This window comes from Cajanus cajan, chromosome 10, assembly GCF_000230855.2.
Source record: "Cajanus cajan strain Asha chromosome 10, NIPB_CcT2T_4, whole genome shotgun sequence".
In the NCBI taxonomy this organism is placed as follows: Eukaryota; Viridiplantae; Streptophyta; class Magnoliopsida; order Fabales; family Fabaceae; genus Cajanus; species Cajanus cajan.
The window spans coordinates 19,102,262-19,118,400 of record NC_138526.1 but is presented as its reverse complement, the minus strand read 5'-3'; the positions used below and the strand labels follow the sequence as shown (position 1 = coordinate 19,118,400).

At 32.3% G+C, this 16,139-nt stretch overlaps 1 pseudogene across 1 annotated transcript; it reads left to right on the top strand.

The window, feature by feature from the left end:
• The first annotated feature begins 11,418 nt into the window (after positions 1-11,418).
• LOC109793282 (polygalacturonase-like) lies at positions 11,419-15,881 on the top strand (annotated as a pseudogene). Its single transcript, XR_014430331.1, has 9 exons — positions 11,419-11,836; positions 11,931-12,056; positions 12,160-12,327; positions 13,014-13,034; positions 13,197-13,404; positions 13,505-13,586; positions 13,741-13,849; positions 15,133-15,249; positions 15,478-15,881. The product of XR_014430331.1 is annotated as a polygalacturonase-like (transcript).
• Positions 15,882-16,139: the final 258 nt, after the last annotated feature.

The window sequence follows — 16,139 nt, the reverse complement described above, 5'->3', positions numbered from 1 at the left end:
TCATCTACTTAGTTAAAAGTTAAAAAAAACGGAGCAGATATAATCAACATTGACAACTTGACCTCTATTCACTAAAACAATCATAACTAAAGTTCTAGACCTCCATTCTGAATGAATCCGGTGCCATTGGAAAGATAACATCCAAGACTACAATTTTTATGAATGCCACAAAAGCTAATTTTGTCAATAAAGCACTCGTACTGGCATGACAAAAACTGAAATGAAAACGTCCCTTACACCAGACAACAAAAGAGTGTACCAACGTCCTAGGCCATGAAAATGCCTTAAAACACTTCCAAACTCGCTCCTTTCCACCCTAAAATCATATTCAAGCTTTCTACTATAATCCTGAATCAAAACAACTCATATACGCAACAAAAAAGACTCAAAGGCTGAAATGAAACCCACATGCAACCAAACCCAAAACTACATATATATGACAGCAAAGCACCCATAAATTCTTGAACAAAACCAATCTTTGGGCACTTCAAAACATCAAAAATCAACACATGCAATAACAAATGAGACCAAAACATCACATTTTTGTTGGTCCTAGTGTACTAGAATCTAGAAGGGGAGTTGAATAGATTATATCCTAAGATAACTCTCTTTTCGCACAATTCTTGAAAACAACCTATCAAGGAATCTAAAATAAAACCTTTATGCAATTTGAATAACAAAGAACAGTAGATTACAAGATTAATTATCGACGTAGCAAAATATCAAAGTATTACCTTCTTTTTAATCAAATTCAATTACAAGAATCATAATCAGAGTTGGTGCAGTAATTGAAATTTCATGTCTCAAAAATATTTAAAATCTTTAAACAAGAAATCAAGATTCTTAAAGATAAGGGTAAGAAGATAAAGAACACAAAAATTTATACTGGTTCAGCCATCCACTTGGCCTACATCAAGTTTTCCTTGATTTAGCACCCCACTAAACCAAAGATCATTCACTATAATATAGTTTACAAAAACCTTGCACACACAATATTACAAGAATTCAAACAAAAATCAATATTGACACCACAAGATTGGAAACAATCAAAAAAATTTTACCCCAAAGAAATTACTTGAGAAACCCTACTCAAGATTTCATCATCTCTTGTTGAGACACCCTATCTCAAGAGATACACCAATCAAAACAAAAATACAAGTTTAAAAATTAGAGTAATATCACCTAATCTTATGAACATATTGATTTTTCACTCTTGAATACAGTTCTTGAATTTCTTCTTTCAAGAATTCATGTTGTATCTTTGCACTTCTTGAAATCTCAAAAAATTTCTTTGGTAACACTTTAATCTTGTTTTTGAAAGTATTCATTTTCTCAAATGGTTTCTTTCAAAAAGATTTTAAAAAAAGTTTCTAAAAGTTATCTTTTTAATTTCAAAAAGATTGATTTTATAGAGTGCAAGACGTGATTCGGTTATAAAGAGTAATAACAAAAGTAATCTATTACTAGTGATAGTAATCTGTTACCCGCTCTTTAAAATTGAACTAGAAACATAAATCTATCCAGGGTAATCGATTATCTCTAGGGATAATTGATTATCTCGTGTTTCTAAAGTCTAAGAATTTCCTTTCATTTTGTGGTAATCGATTATCTCTTATGGTAATCAATTAACACGATGAAAACTTCATTTTTTTAGCCTGATTCTAAGCAAGAGACTCTGTTTTAATCTATTACCAACTTGGGTAACCTTTTACCTCAGAGAGTACTTGAAAAACAAATTTCCAGTAACAAACATGGTAATCTATTAACACAAAGGACATTTGAAAATCCTTTTCCAGTAATAGATTTGGTAATCTATTACCTTGAATGGTAATTTGATTAACAAAGTTACCTTGAAAACTCTTGTTTGAATCAAGTCATGTTTCTATGTTTAAACACTTGGTAGTAAATTACCCTTTTCAAGATAATCTATTACTTTATGTTTACTCATGGAAATACTACCCAAAAAAAAATTCTTGGTTTCTTTAAAAAACTTGACAAGTTCTTGAATTAAGCATTCATTATTGTAACATCCCAAATTTTCTACTTGTATAATAGTTAATTATTGTTTCTTTTTATATTTATGGATTTTATTTTCTTATAGAATATTTTAATGGGTTTTATAGAATGTTTTAAAATTTTTTAATATTTATGAGTATTTTAATAATAAATATTTATGAAAATTATTTTTATAATATTTTGAGTTTTTTAGTAGCCTAGAACGGGCCGTTCCCAAACTGGAATGGGTCGTTCCTGTAACGACCCGCCCTAGGCCATCACAAAATAGCCAACCAAAATAAAATAATATAATAAGGAAAATAGATTAAAAGCTAGCTACACTAGAGTGTAATTATACAATAATATTTAAGTATTTTTTTTTATATACAAACATATGTTATAATAGAGTTATTATCCTCAGTAAGATCATACAGTAATCCACAAAGTAGTCCCACTAAAATATATAATATAGACACCCTAGGTGCTGGTCAAGCTCTAAACCTTGCTACTTCTCAAAACAGCTACCAAAAGACTTCTTGCTATCCCAAGCCTCACACCTGATCTGCTCCCCCACATAGTGAGATCATCACAGTCCAAACAACATGGAAACATGCAAGGGTTAGCACATATAAACCAATCATAGTACAATAAAATGAAATATCATTAAAAAAATATTTATCAATAATATATATATATCCATACCAGGGAAATAAATATTATAAAAAGTTATTTCCATACCACACATAAACCAATCCAAAATCCAATGCATACAATCCACACCATATGTATACATATTCCACATCCAGAAACAAAGTCACACCACTGTATAATTATTCCATGATCTCACACCAACATATTCTCACCAAATGTTGGCCTCAACACCATCCACCAAGTGTTGATACGCACGCTGAAACATATCAGCAACCCATGAATCACACCTGACCTCTCATGGAAAATATACAGCTGGAATTACGTCGTCACGTAACCCTGGTGATCATGGCCACTTCATCCATCGGTATGGCTCGGCCTTGCCCCCATACCGGTAGCAAATAGAATACTTAGAGGAGTACTTCAGAATCCACCTAACATCTGAAGTGGTTTATTATATAATCTTTGGAAAAGTTCCATATTGGAATCCTCACCATGGGACTCCCAAAATTCCATATTTTTCCAAAGATTATATCCGGATCTCACCAAGAGATCTCTCAATCCATACCATAACCTTACTCCTCTAAATCCTATTAGCTTTCCAAACCACATGCATATAGCATATTCCATAATTACATGCAATCATTTCCAAAACCATGCCACATTACTCAATATAACAAAATAAATAAATAAGCACTCAAGACAGTTATCAATTTAACCAAATTACCCTTTTGTGAAATGACAATCTTCATATAAAATAGCATATTAAGAGTTATACTCCTCCAATAATGCTCATAATTATCTCATATGAAAGATAAGAAGATTTCCTAAAACTTTTATGAAGACATCAAACCTTAATTCCATCATTTACTTTGTGAAAAATTATAAAAACCGTAACAGCTATAAGTAAAGCTGACAGCTTGACCCTTGATCACTAAAACAGCCATATATGGAGTTCTAGACCTCCTTTATGAGTGATTCCAATTCCATTGGAAAGCTAACATCCAAGGCTACAACTTTCATGAGGACCTCAAATTAAAACTACTCACGCCCGGCGCACTAATATCACGCCCGGCGCAAAACTCAACAGAGACGCGGTCTTAAATTGAGCCCGGCGCGACTAGACTTGCGCCCGGCTTAATCTGGCAATGATTATCTCTGATGAATTCAAGCCCGGCGAGAAGAACTAAGCCCGGCGCAATCGCGACCAGAAACCCTCGAAAACCTCAAAAATTCCTTCCAATCATGAATTCAATCCAAATTACACGAGTTTGAACCATTATAAAGCATAAACACTATCCAAAAACAACATTTTAAGCAATAAAATCAAGTTTTAACCATTAATCCGTGCAAATCATGAAGAAATCATGAAAACCCTACCAAACCCCTTTTTCCTCAATCCATCCTTAATCAAGCTTAAATCATGGAATCAATGTGATATTTTAAACCCATACATACCAGATTAAGTCTTATAAGTACTACCCTTACCTCAGAAACTTCAGAAATGCAAGATTTGGACAAAATCCCCAAATTTCAACTCAAACTTCAAACTCACTTTTCGAGGCTTTAGAGGCCAAATCTCCTAAAACTCCAGTTGTGAAGATTGATCCTGGCTTGATAAGCTTCCCAAATATGTCCTCAGTTTCCCTCCGGACCAGAGCCTTTCTCTCTCTACTTTCTCTCTCTAAAAACTGTCTCTGCTGACCAAAAATGAAAACCTCCGGTCCTAAGCCCCTATATATAGCCATTTTCGAAAATTTCCAAATTTCACCCTTAGCACCTATTCACCTCAAATATTCTATTTCTTGAAGTATTTCAACTCACTAAGCTTTAAAACAACCTTAAATTCACTCAGAAAGATCAGATTTATCTTATGTTCCTATCCTTCAATCTCCTATTCCATCTTATTCTTTTCCATGTAATACTCAAAACTCACCACCATCTAAAATACAACATATATCAACACACAAACAAACATTTCATTCAGATACATTTACTTGGAATAATGAGTTGCATGCCATAATACTTCACTTAACCAAGATGAGAAGGAAGGTGATCAGTCTTCTTCCCTCTTAGTACCAGTTCAGTAAAATGGTGTACAATGCATCATTCACCACATACATGCACACACATGCCTATATAAACCTCTCAAAACATCAACATCTCATCTCATACTATAAAATCACTATTATGCTTAAACAACTAATCAAAACCACATTAACATACAACATGCACAGAGATAAGTACATTTCAAATTCACACATTCATAATCCAAATAAACAACTTATACATACATGCATACATACATACATATATATTGAATATATATATACCAAATAGTTTGGTATTTCCATGGTGTTACAGTTCCAAACTACTAAAATGGCCTTAAACCGTAGACTGGGAACAGGCCGTTCCAACATAGGATTTTATGAGTAATATGCGAACTCAGAACGGGCCGTTCCACTTTGGGAACGGGCCGTTCCACACATGGCCGTTGTAGGTTAATTTGTAATCCCAGAACGGGCTATTTTGGTCTAAGAACGGGCCGTTCTATATATGAAATTTTAGCATGACAAATGAGTCCAGAACGGGCCGTTCCAGATTCGAAACGGGCCGTTCTGGCCACTCCTGATGCCTATAAATAGAACGCTCCGGCACTTCTAAAAGCACATTTTTCACTTCTGACCTCTTTTTTCTTCTACACTCTCTGAAGACCAATGGAGAACCCAAAAGAGGGGACTAAAAAGATCTGGCTTTAGTTTCAGCTCCTGCTTATTGAGGTAAGGGGGAAGTGAGAAACCTTGCTTTGGGTGTGGGAATATATGTTGGGTAGTGGGATTGGCCCTCAATCCTGTGTTTGTTGTATTTTTTTTTTGTATGCTCATGTATGAGGGGTTTCTCCCAATTGTATCTGTTTTGCTTATTATTTTTCTTATATGCAATTAATTGTATGATTTGAGATCTCTATGAGTTCTTATGGGAAATCCTATGAGAAACAGGCAAAATATGAATGTTTTCTATTTTGCTATCTAATTGCTCTATCATATTCCTTGTTGAATGTAATGTGTAAATTGTGATTAATTTTGAGAATAAATATGTTTTGATATGATTTAGAGTGCTATATGGGTTCTTGCGGGAAACCCTATGAGAAATAGGCAAAATATCAATATTTTCTGTTTTGACTTCTAATTGTTCTGTTATATTCCTTGTTTGATGAGATGTAAAAATATCTATTTAATTTTACAAATAGACGAGTTTTGATATAAATTAAAGTGCTCTGTGGAGGCTATGTGAATATGATGAGATAATGTGATAATGTGATATGATGATGTAATGTGAAATGTGATTGAGATATGAGATATGAAGATGTGGTAATGTAATATGATGATATATGATGAGATGATGTGAAAAGTGATAATGAGACATGACAATGTTATATGAGAATGCATAGAGTCTTGATTGACATGCATCATGTGCATAAATGTTTTTAACGGTACGATATGGAATACACCACCAGAGAAGGCCCCCTAGTGTAAAAGCTTTGGGGATTAGTCCTTGGGGATAGCTCGGTTTGGAAGTCCCAGTCTCGCCCATTGTGTGCATGGGATGTATCTTGCGCGACTTAACTACCCGACGAGACTCTGGTAATATGTCTTTCTAGTGAGAGTGCGTAGAGGGTGTGACCCGACATGTACTCCTAGACTACTCTTCGTGTATTGCTAGCGACAATATGCCATGTGATGTTTTACTAGCGTCACATGCATGATAATATGTAGTCTGTGTCCATACTTGTGCATTTTTAATGTTATATGATAAATTGATATTTTTATGTCTTGGATGAGTGAGATGTAATTTTGTTGCTAATATATCTATGCTATATCTGTCTTGTTTGTGTTTGGCTATCCGGTGTGTATTTCTACACTGTGAGCCAGAGTGAGATATTTCTCACTCCCTTTTCTCTTGTGTTGTTTTCTCTAACTATCATACAGGTTATTATCAGCATGAGGCTGAGGATGTTGGTGATGAAGCTTAGGCTTCCACATTGGGATTTGCTCTGATAGGACATGTGACATCGGGGCATAAATATGATTAGATTGGGATGTTTTTATTAAATTATTTTGGAAAAACTCAGTTTCATTTCCTTGTAATTTCTCTACATGTTATTTGGATTAAGTTTATGAACGTGAAATCTTTACCCTTATGTTGTTGGAGATTTGATTGTCTTATGTTGAAGAATTGTATTTTATTTTATTTATTTTATATAATTACTATATATGTATGTTGGGGTAGAGAGTGTCACAATTATCATCATCAAACATAAACAAACACACATAGAAGCCTATATCTATTACAATCAATACAATATCCTTTTGAATAGGATCAAACACCATTTATACATTAAAATCATCAAAACTAAAACTTCTTAAGCAGTCTTCTTGTCATCTCAATGATCTCCATCATCTTCAACAATCTCCCCCTTTTAACAATTTTTGCACCCAACCACAAAGGCAACCAAAACATTCAACACATGAACATCAAATTTCGGATCCTTCAACTTTTTTCTCCCCTCAAAATAGCAAGGAACACAAGAATCTCATGCTCAAAATCAATAGTCATACATCAAGTCAATAGAACAATTTCATCAAATTAGCAATTCATTCACACTCTCAAATACCATACAAGCACTATAGACTTATAACTCACGACTGAAAGGATTGACCTACTCTGATACCACTAAATGTGACACTTATTCTACCATAACATATAATACAATTAAAATAACGAAGAAAGCCATTTATCTTGAGTAAAACAGGTTCATATACAAAACACTTCTAAGAACCAATCAAATTAAAAACCAAATGTACAAAATAAAAGGTTTACAAATTGTAATTTAAACAAGAAAGAAAGGTAAAACAAAATGAGTTGTACACTCCTATTCTAAGCCCATTGCCCCAATGTCACACTATCAGAGTAACCCATACTTCAACTCTCGGCACCTTGAGTGCCACCCACATCAAGTTCATCTTCACCTAAAACAAGCCACAAAATATATGGTGAGAAAAGTAAGCATTCATATGTAAGTTGCAGGTGGAATTTCACTCAATTAATACAAAATTAGTCCATAAGCATATATAATTAACAATATCAGTCGATCGCATATTATATTATCCATTCCAAATCCATCTAATACTATCATCAAAATTACAACATAGTTATGCACCATGATCATGCTCAGACCAATGCTCATGTACTGCAACCTCCTAAGAAGCATTGACTCAGAGTGCCGCACAATGGGTGAACCTTATCAATCTCCTCAAGCACCATCACGCACTACCACACTATTAATCACCACATAGGCCAGTGTATATATATGTATAACATGCATTCCCTGTCAATCACCACACAAGTCAGTGTAATGCACTGCCCTGTTAATCACCACATAGGCCAAGGTGCGTATACATGTATATCATGCATTCCTTGTTAATCATCACATAGACTAGGGTAATGCATATGTGCATCTACCAATGCTAATGCCATGCCACCACCACACATGGATACACTGTTAATCACCACACATGTCAGGGTAATTCATTCCTTGTTAATCACCACACAAGCCAGGGTAAACACAATAGCAACAACACAAAGAGAACATCATCATCATCATCATCATCATAACCACAAAGAAAAGCATCATCAAAGTACACAACAAGCAAAACATTTTCAAAGTACACAACAGAATCATGATAAGCACATAACACACATGTCCAGTTTGAATCAACCAGACTCTGATACCACTAAATGTGACACCCTCTACCTCGACATAATACACAATAATTGTAAGATAAAATTTGAATGAATAAAAACTTTCTCAATTAGCAAATAGGTAAAGGATTCACATTCACATACATAATCATAGTTCACTTGCAGAAATTAAAAAAGAAATAAAGTTAAAGGTTTTCCAAACAAGAAAGAAATTAAAGTCCTAAACTAGTCCTAGGGTCTCGTCGGGATAGTGAAGTCGTGCAAGATACATCCCATGCCCAAAAATGGGTAGAACTGTGCCTTCCAAACTGCACTATCCCCTAGGACTCCTCCAATATGTTTCATACTTGGAGGGCCTTCCCTAATGATGTACTTCATATAGTACCCCGTCACATAAATGCATATGATGCATGTCACACATTCACAGACTCATGCACTCATCACTTTACTTGTCATAGAATTTCATGTCTTATCTCATTTCATCATGTTTCACATTCTCATAGTCATAGTGTTCATAATAGCACGTCATTCACATCATGTCTCATGTCATTTGTTCACATTTTACATAGTCATACTCATAATTGTTCCTCATAGGATTTTGCACAGGAACCCACAGAGCACTCTAATTCATATCACAACTTATCTAATTTTGAAATCAAACACATATTTACACTCAACATCACACAAGGAATGAAACAGAACATTCAGAAAGCAAAACAAAAAATTTTCATATTTTGCCTGTTCCTAGAAGCACGCATCAGGCAAGAGATTGGGGGCCAATCTTGCTACCCAACAATTATTCCCACACCCCCGAGCGAGGTTTCTCACTCCCCTTACTTGGATAAGCAGAAGATGAAGCTAGAGCAGAATCTGGTTGATCTCTCCTTGGTCTTCAAAGAGCGTGTCAATGAGCAGTGCCTGAGTATGCTATTTATAGATGTCAGAAGTGGCCAGAACGGCCCGTTTCGGATCCAGAACGGCCCATTCTGGATTCATTTATCATGTTTTAAATTTGCATCTAGGACTGTAACACCCCAGCAACCCGCATGTGGATATTTTCCGCTTTGGCCGCAGCCCTCACGGTTTTGTTTCTGGCAATGGCACACATGCCACCCCAAAACGCGTCCACACAAGGAAGGTATCCACACCCATATATATGGCATGCTTCGTTCTTCTTCCTAACCGATGTGGGACTTCACAATCCACCCCCCTCAATGGAGTCCAGCGCCCTCGCTGACACACTGGCCCGGGTCCAGGCTCTGATACCAAATGTAACACCCCAGCAACCCGCATGTGGATATTGTCCACTTTGGCCGCAACCCTCACGGTTTTGTTTCTGGCAATGGCACACATGCCACCCCAAAACGCGTCCACACAAGGAAGGTATCCACACCCATATATATGGCATGTTTCGTTCTCCTTCCTAACCGATGTGGGACTTCACAAGGACGGCCCGTTCTTAAACTAGAACGGCTCGTTCTAGAGTTGAGTTTTAACTCATCATGACCATGTTTGGAATGGTCCGTTCCCAACTAGGGTTTTAGACCTTTTTGGTGGTTTAGAACGCCCCATTCCAGTTTGGGGAATGACCCGTTCCGTTTTGGGAATAACCCTTATTGGACTTTGAGCCTTTTGATGTCATATCATGTTGTTTTCCCAGGCTTTGTAATAAAATAGTGCTCATACGAATACTTAAATAGTACCAAAAATTCGACAATAAATACACTAACATGTTGAAATAATTTATAAAATATTATTAATATAATGTATGAAAACCAGGGTGTTACATACTTGAACCTTACTGGTATAAATAAATATGTTTGAATATATAAATTATATTTAAATTTTGAATAAGTAGATATTTTTAAATATAAGAATTTAATTCATAAATAATTATGATAAATAAAATTGAATCAGATATGAAGTTTAAAAAATTTCTAAAATCCCTCTGGTACTAGAACCTCCTAAAAGCACTTTCCTATAAGATAATTATTCATGTTTAAAATATAAGGGTTGCCTTATAGGGTATGAGATGTTTGAAAAATAAATTTATGAACAAGTAGAAAAAAGAACAAAAAATAAACTAAAAAAAGTATAGGAGAGAAAATTATTAAAAAAAAAAGTGTATAAAAATGGTATATTATCTTTATTAATTGTGTAAATTTTTGTTTTGTTTTTTTAGTTATAGAATCAGATACTAAAGATTTTCTATACTAAAAACATGATATCATTTTCTATAATTTAGAAAAGTGATAAATTCTTAGAATATAAGGAAAGTATATCAAGAGTTATGAAATTTATAATTTTTGTAGAATGGAAAATATATAACTAAATTTCTTGAATTTATTTATTATTAATATTTAGTATGTGCATTTCACATAATATATATTTATTATATACAATTAAAATTTATAATAAAATATATATTCAAATAAATATTATATTTAAATATCTGTTTATTATATTAAAATTTTTATAAATATTATATTTTAAATATATAAATTACATTTTAGATTTAAGATAAATAATTTATATTATGCTACAAAATTATTTTGATGTATTGATTATTTATTTTAAAAATATTAAAATTTAATTTATAAATAAATATAAAGTTGAATTAAATAAGAAATCGAGAGAATCTCTAAAAATATTCTCATTAAATAATAGTTCTTAAAAATACTATGGTGAAAAATAATTGTTTAGTTTATTTTGTCCAATTTCTTATTGGTAATTGAGAATAAATAAACGACTTAATTGAATGTTACCCAATTTGACCCAATTTGAAAGTAAACAGTAGGAGTATCCATTACGTTTGATATTGCATGTTAATCTTGTCTGAGGTCAATCTAAACAACCATGAGTAACAGCAATGTGCAGCACAAATGTTTGAATGTTGGTAAAGAAGAATGAAGCACGCAAAATAACCAACCCATATTTAAATTTCCCTTAACCAAAATGCATTGATTCAAAATTCTGGTAACATCCCAGTATTTGTTTCGTCTCAGTCTTCACCATACCAACCCAACCCATCAATAGAAAATAAAATCAACTCTAACTTCCCTATAAATATATAACTTTTCCTTTGGCATTTACCACAATTATTCTCTCTACCATTCTCAACTTTTTCTATCTTCTCTTCATTCAGTTGTTCTTTTTCGATCATAAAGAGAAAACACACGAGAATAATGTCTCCACAAAGTGTAGCTCTTTCACTTTTCACCACCGTGTTTCTCTCATTTGGCGTGTGTTTTGGGTCTTACCTAGAGGACACACACGACCTAAATAATTATCAACGTATGATACCAAATAATGAAACTTTTGGTATCAAGACAAGGGCTTTTGGATCCTTCCCATTTGCATGGTATCAAAGATGGTTTAGTGTTGATATGACTATGGAGCCATAGCTAATGATGCCAGAGATGACACTAAGGTAATTTAATTCACATTACAATTTAACATGAACAATGGGTTACATTTAAGTCTATTTTATTGGGTTATTAGTGTCTTACTTTTTAATTGTGTAGGCATTTGAGAAGGCATGGAATGAGGCATGTTCTACAGGGGGTGTTCTTTTAGTCCCTCGTGGCAAGACCTATCATTTAAAGCAAATCATTTTTTCAGGACCATGCCTACCCAATACTTCCTTCAGGGTGAGATTAATTAATTAACATTTTCAAATTTCAATCAATGATTAGTGAGAAATTAATTAGCTCATTTTGTTTTACCCACAATTTGCTTCATCATGTTAATTAGGTCTTTGGAACAATCAAAGCATGGCCTAAAATGTCAGCATACCAAAAAGATAGATTACTCTGGATTAAGTTTCTTAATGTCGCGAATCTCATTGTTGATGGTGGTGGCATTATCAATGGTAATGGGAGAAAATGGTGGGAAAACTCTTGCAAAATCAACAAAAGCCTTGTAAGTTATTCAATTTCACTCTAATGGGCTCAAATTCTATTGATATTTTCCGTTACATTTATCTCCTATAAACCAATGAATAAGCATATTTAAAAAATTATTATTATTATTATTGTTACTTTTTCTATATATTAAAAAATTTAATTATCTGCATTAACTATTTTCATAATATTATTTCTAGGTTGTTTTTGTTATAAATGAAAAAAAGAGAGTAGCATAATAGAAAGATCATATATTAAAGAAGAGATATTTTAATAAATATATTGTTAAATAAGATAAAAATAATTAAAATTTACTTATATTTAAGAAAAAAAATGTTTTTTATAATAAAAATAAAGAGAAGATTATTCAATTTAATAGTTTAAATTTAAGGCCGATCTAAAAGTAAGGTTTAAAGATAAATTTTAAAGTTTTTTTTATGAATTGACAAAGCATACTTTTTTTTTTAATCATATATACAATTTTTTATTTTATTAAAACTAATAATAGAAAATATTTTTAAATATTTTTTTGTTGATGAACATAAAATTTAAATTTTGTTAGACATATCCCTAGGTCGGTTCTTAACAAACCCATATTTAATTCTTTTATATCTATATTTTTATTGTCATTTCAATCAATTAGACTTTTATCATTGTGATTTTCATACTGAGCATGATTTCACTCCTCTCTTTTTTCTTTCACAGCCATGCAAACCGGCACCAACTGTAAGTTGATATTCTTCTTCATGACATTTTTTGATCCATACACGTGATGTTTAATTTAATTAACTTCACGCATAATAAATTTACAATTTGATGACCCTGTTCTGTTTCCTTATGACCCTTTTTTTAATTTTTATTTTTTTGGAAAACTTGTTGCATATATAGGCCGTGCAATTCCTCGGATGCAACAACTTGAGTGTGACAAACCTTAAGTTCAAAAATGCACAACAAATGCATGTTAGGTTTCAGAGATGCCACAATGTTACAGCTTCATATTTGAGTGTGACAGCACCAGAGCACAGCCCCAACACCGATGGAATTCACGTCACAGAGACACAAAACATAGTCATAACGAATAGTGTCATTGGAACAGGTGAAAAAGAAAAACCAAAATCAACACGAAGTTAATCAGAATAATTCACTTTGATTTAAAAATTTCTAATTTGCTTTCCCCACTGTTGATTTCATTGAAGGTGATGATTGTATCTCCATAGTAAGTGGGTCTCAAGATGTTCTTGTCAGAAATGTCAGGTGTGGACCAGGGCATGGAATCAGGTTTGTTGGTCGATTTGATGCACATATTATATTAATTTTTACGATAATTATCTTTGTCATATGGTAAAATTTTTATAAACATTATTATATGGACATTAAATTCTGTTAATTTTACATTGATTGGTTCAAAAGTTGATGGTGTAATATGTTGTAGCATTGGGAGCTTAGGAGCTGGCAAGTCAGAAGCTCAAGTCTCGAACGTGTTAGTGGATGGAGCCATCATCACAGGAACAAGTAATGGAGTTAGAATAAAGACTTGGCAGGTATGATAATAAGTGTTTGAATTTGCTTCTAAAATATGGAATTAAACTTACCCACTTAAGTTAATTTTATATTTATGATTTCTTTGGATAAATTTCTTTCAAAAAAATTAGATTCTTTTTTAAAAAAGATTTATTCTGATAGAACGTATACAAGTTAATTTATTTGTAAGAATATTATTTTAATAGAACAAAAAAAATAACATTATTCTTTTTCTACTTATGAAAATATCCAAACAAAAATTTAGAGCTAACGAACACAAAATACCAAATTTTAGGCACATTAAGACTATTACATTAGGAAGTTGACCAATGGTAGTGCACCTAAGGTTTATAAATTCCCACTTTGTTAACTTACTTTTAAGCTAACATGTTCTGTTTGAAGTGTTTTTATCACTTTTATGGTCGGTTACTACTTCTAAGTTCTAACTGACCCGAAATTGACCTGAAATATTTCAACTAACTGAGTTCGGCAAGTTTACACACTTCACCAATTCCTAACCTTCTTTAAACAAGTCAACAATATTTTATTATAAAAAAAAATGTGTTGTTGCAACTTTCTTATATCCTTCCTCTTAACTAATTCGAACCAGCATTTTTTTTCTTCCATTTGTGGAATTGCATGAAAATTCTGTGGAAAATTCTTTATGCTCATAATCAAGAAAAGACAACATATTTTTATTATGTGATGCTTAAAGTGGTTCTTCCTTACTTTGATGCGTAAGGTGAATTTGCATGAAAAAAAAAAAAAAAAGCTAAATTGTTATGGTCTTATTCAATTTCATTGAATTCTCAAATCCATCCTTATGATTTAAAAGTTATATTTTTTTTTAAATAAATCATTCCTTACTTGCTAGGAGATCTTTAACTTCATTTATACCATATGGTCTTAAAATTTACTCTTGAAACTTAAATAAAGCAGAGGAACTTTCATCGACTAATTGTGTATATTTGTCGAATAAAGCATTGATTTATCTAGAAATTTCAAATAGCCCCTTCTAGTTTAATAAATATTAAGGAAATTTTAATATTGCTAGCTAGTGAGAAAGGGTACTAATTATAAAAAAAAAGTTCAAAAACCTCAAAATTATATTAGCTTATTTAAAAAGAGTAAAATCAAAAGGACTTTTTTCAAAGTAATATAACAAAAAGATTAAGTGAGCTTCTTCATAGTGTACAACATAATAATATTATTATGATTAATAATAATAATTAGTTACAATAGAAAATTTTTTCTTTTGATTATGGTATCTTACATGTTTTTTCTTCTTTCCATCACAAAACAGGGAGGTTCCGGCTATGTGAAAAACATCAAATTTACGAATATAGAAATGCGAAATGTGAAGAATCCCATAATTGTGGATCAAAACTACTGTGACAAGAGAAATGCTTGCCCTCAGCAGGTAATTTATTATTATGAAGCTCTCAATCTACAAATTGTTTCCTTTATTATTTGAGTTCCCACTATACCCTAAACACATTTCTTAAGAAATTAGTATATAATTTTTTTTACTGAAAATTAAAATAAATATGTAAATACATTTTTCAATAAAAACCTTCTACTTTTAATTTCTTATTATCATCATTGAATGAAATTTGTGATATTGACTACCATGTTGGTGAAATGGCAGGACTCAGCGGTGCAAGTGAGCCACATAATGTACCAAAACATCATAGGAACAAGTGCTTCAGAAGAAGCAATCAAATTTGACTACAGTAAAAGCATCCCTTGCAAAGATATATTATTGCAAAATGTGAATTTAACACCACAGGAAGAATTAATAAGACATGGTGGCATCCATGCTACGTGTAAAAACGTTAGATATGTCAATAGGGGACTGCTTTTTCCTCCTTGCTGATCTACTTGATGTCAAAGAAGGAACAATAGAGTGTTATTATTACCATATTTTAATAGCTTCAGTTTAGATTTTTTAATTTGTAAATATTGTTTTCTTTTTTGGAATTAGTCACAAAGGCACATGTTAGTCCACAGGTAGTTGACAACATAATAATAAATTCGATTTACCTATCTATACTATTTACACTCATTTACAATGTTTTCTAATTTTTTTATGCTATAAAAATTCTCTATTATGAATTATATATTGATCAAATAATTTTTTAATAGAATATTCAAATGTTAAATCCGACCTATATTATAACTTCAGCTAAGTAAAAGCTCTTGTAAATATAAAATAAATAAAAAATATGGTCTTCTTCTAATAATTTTTTTTAACCTAATTTTTTCAAGTACGTTTGAGTTTACAAGCCAAAGATTTTACACAAGAAAGTC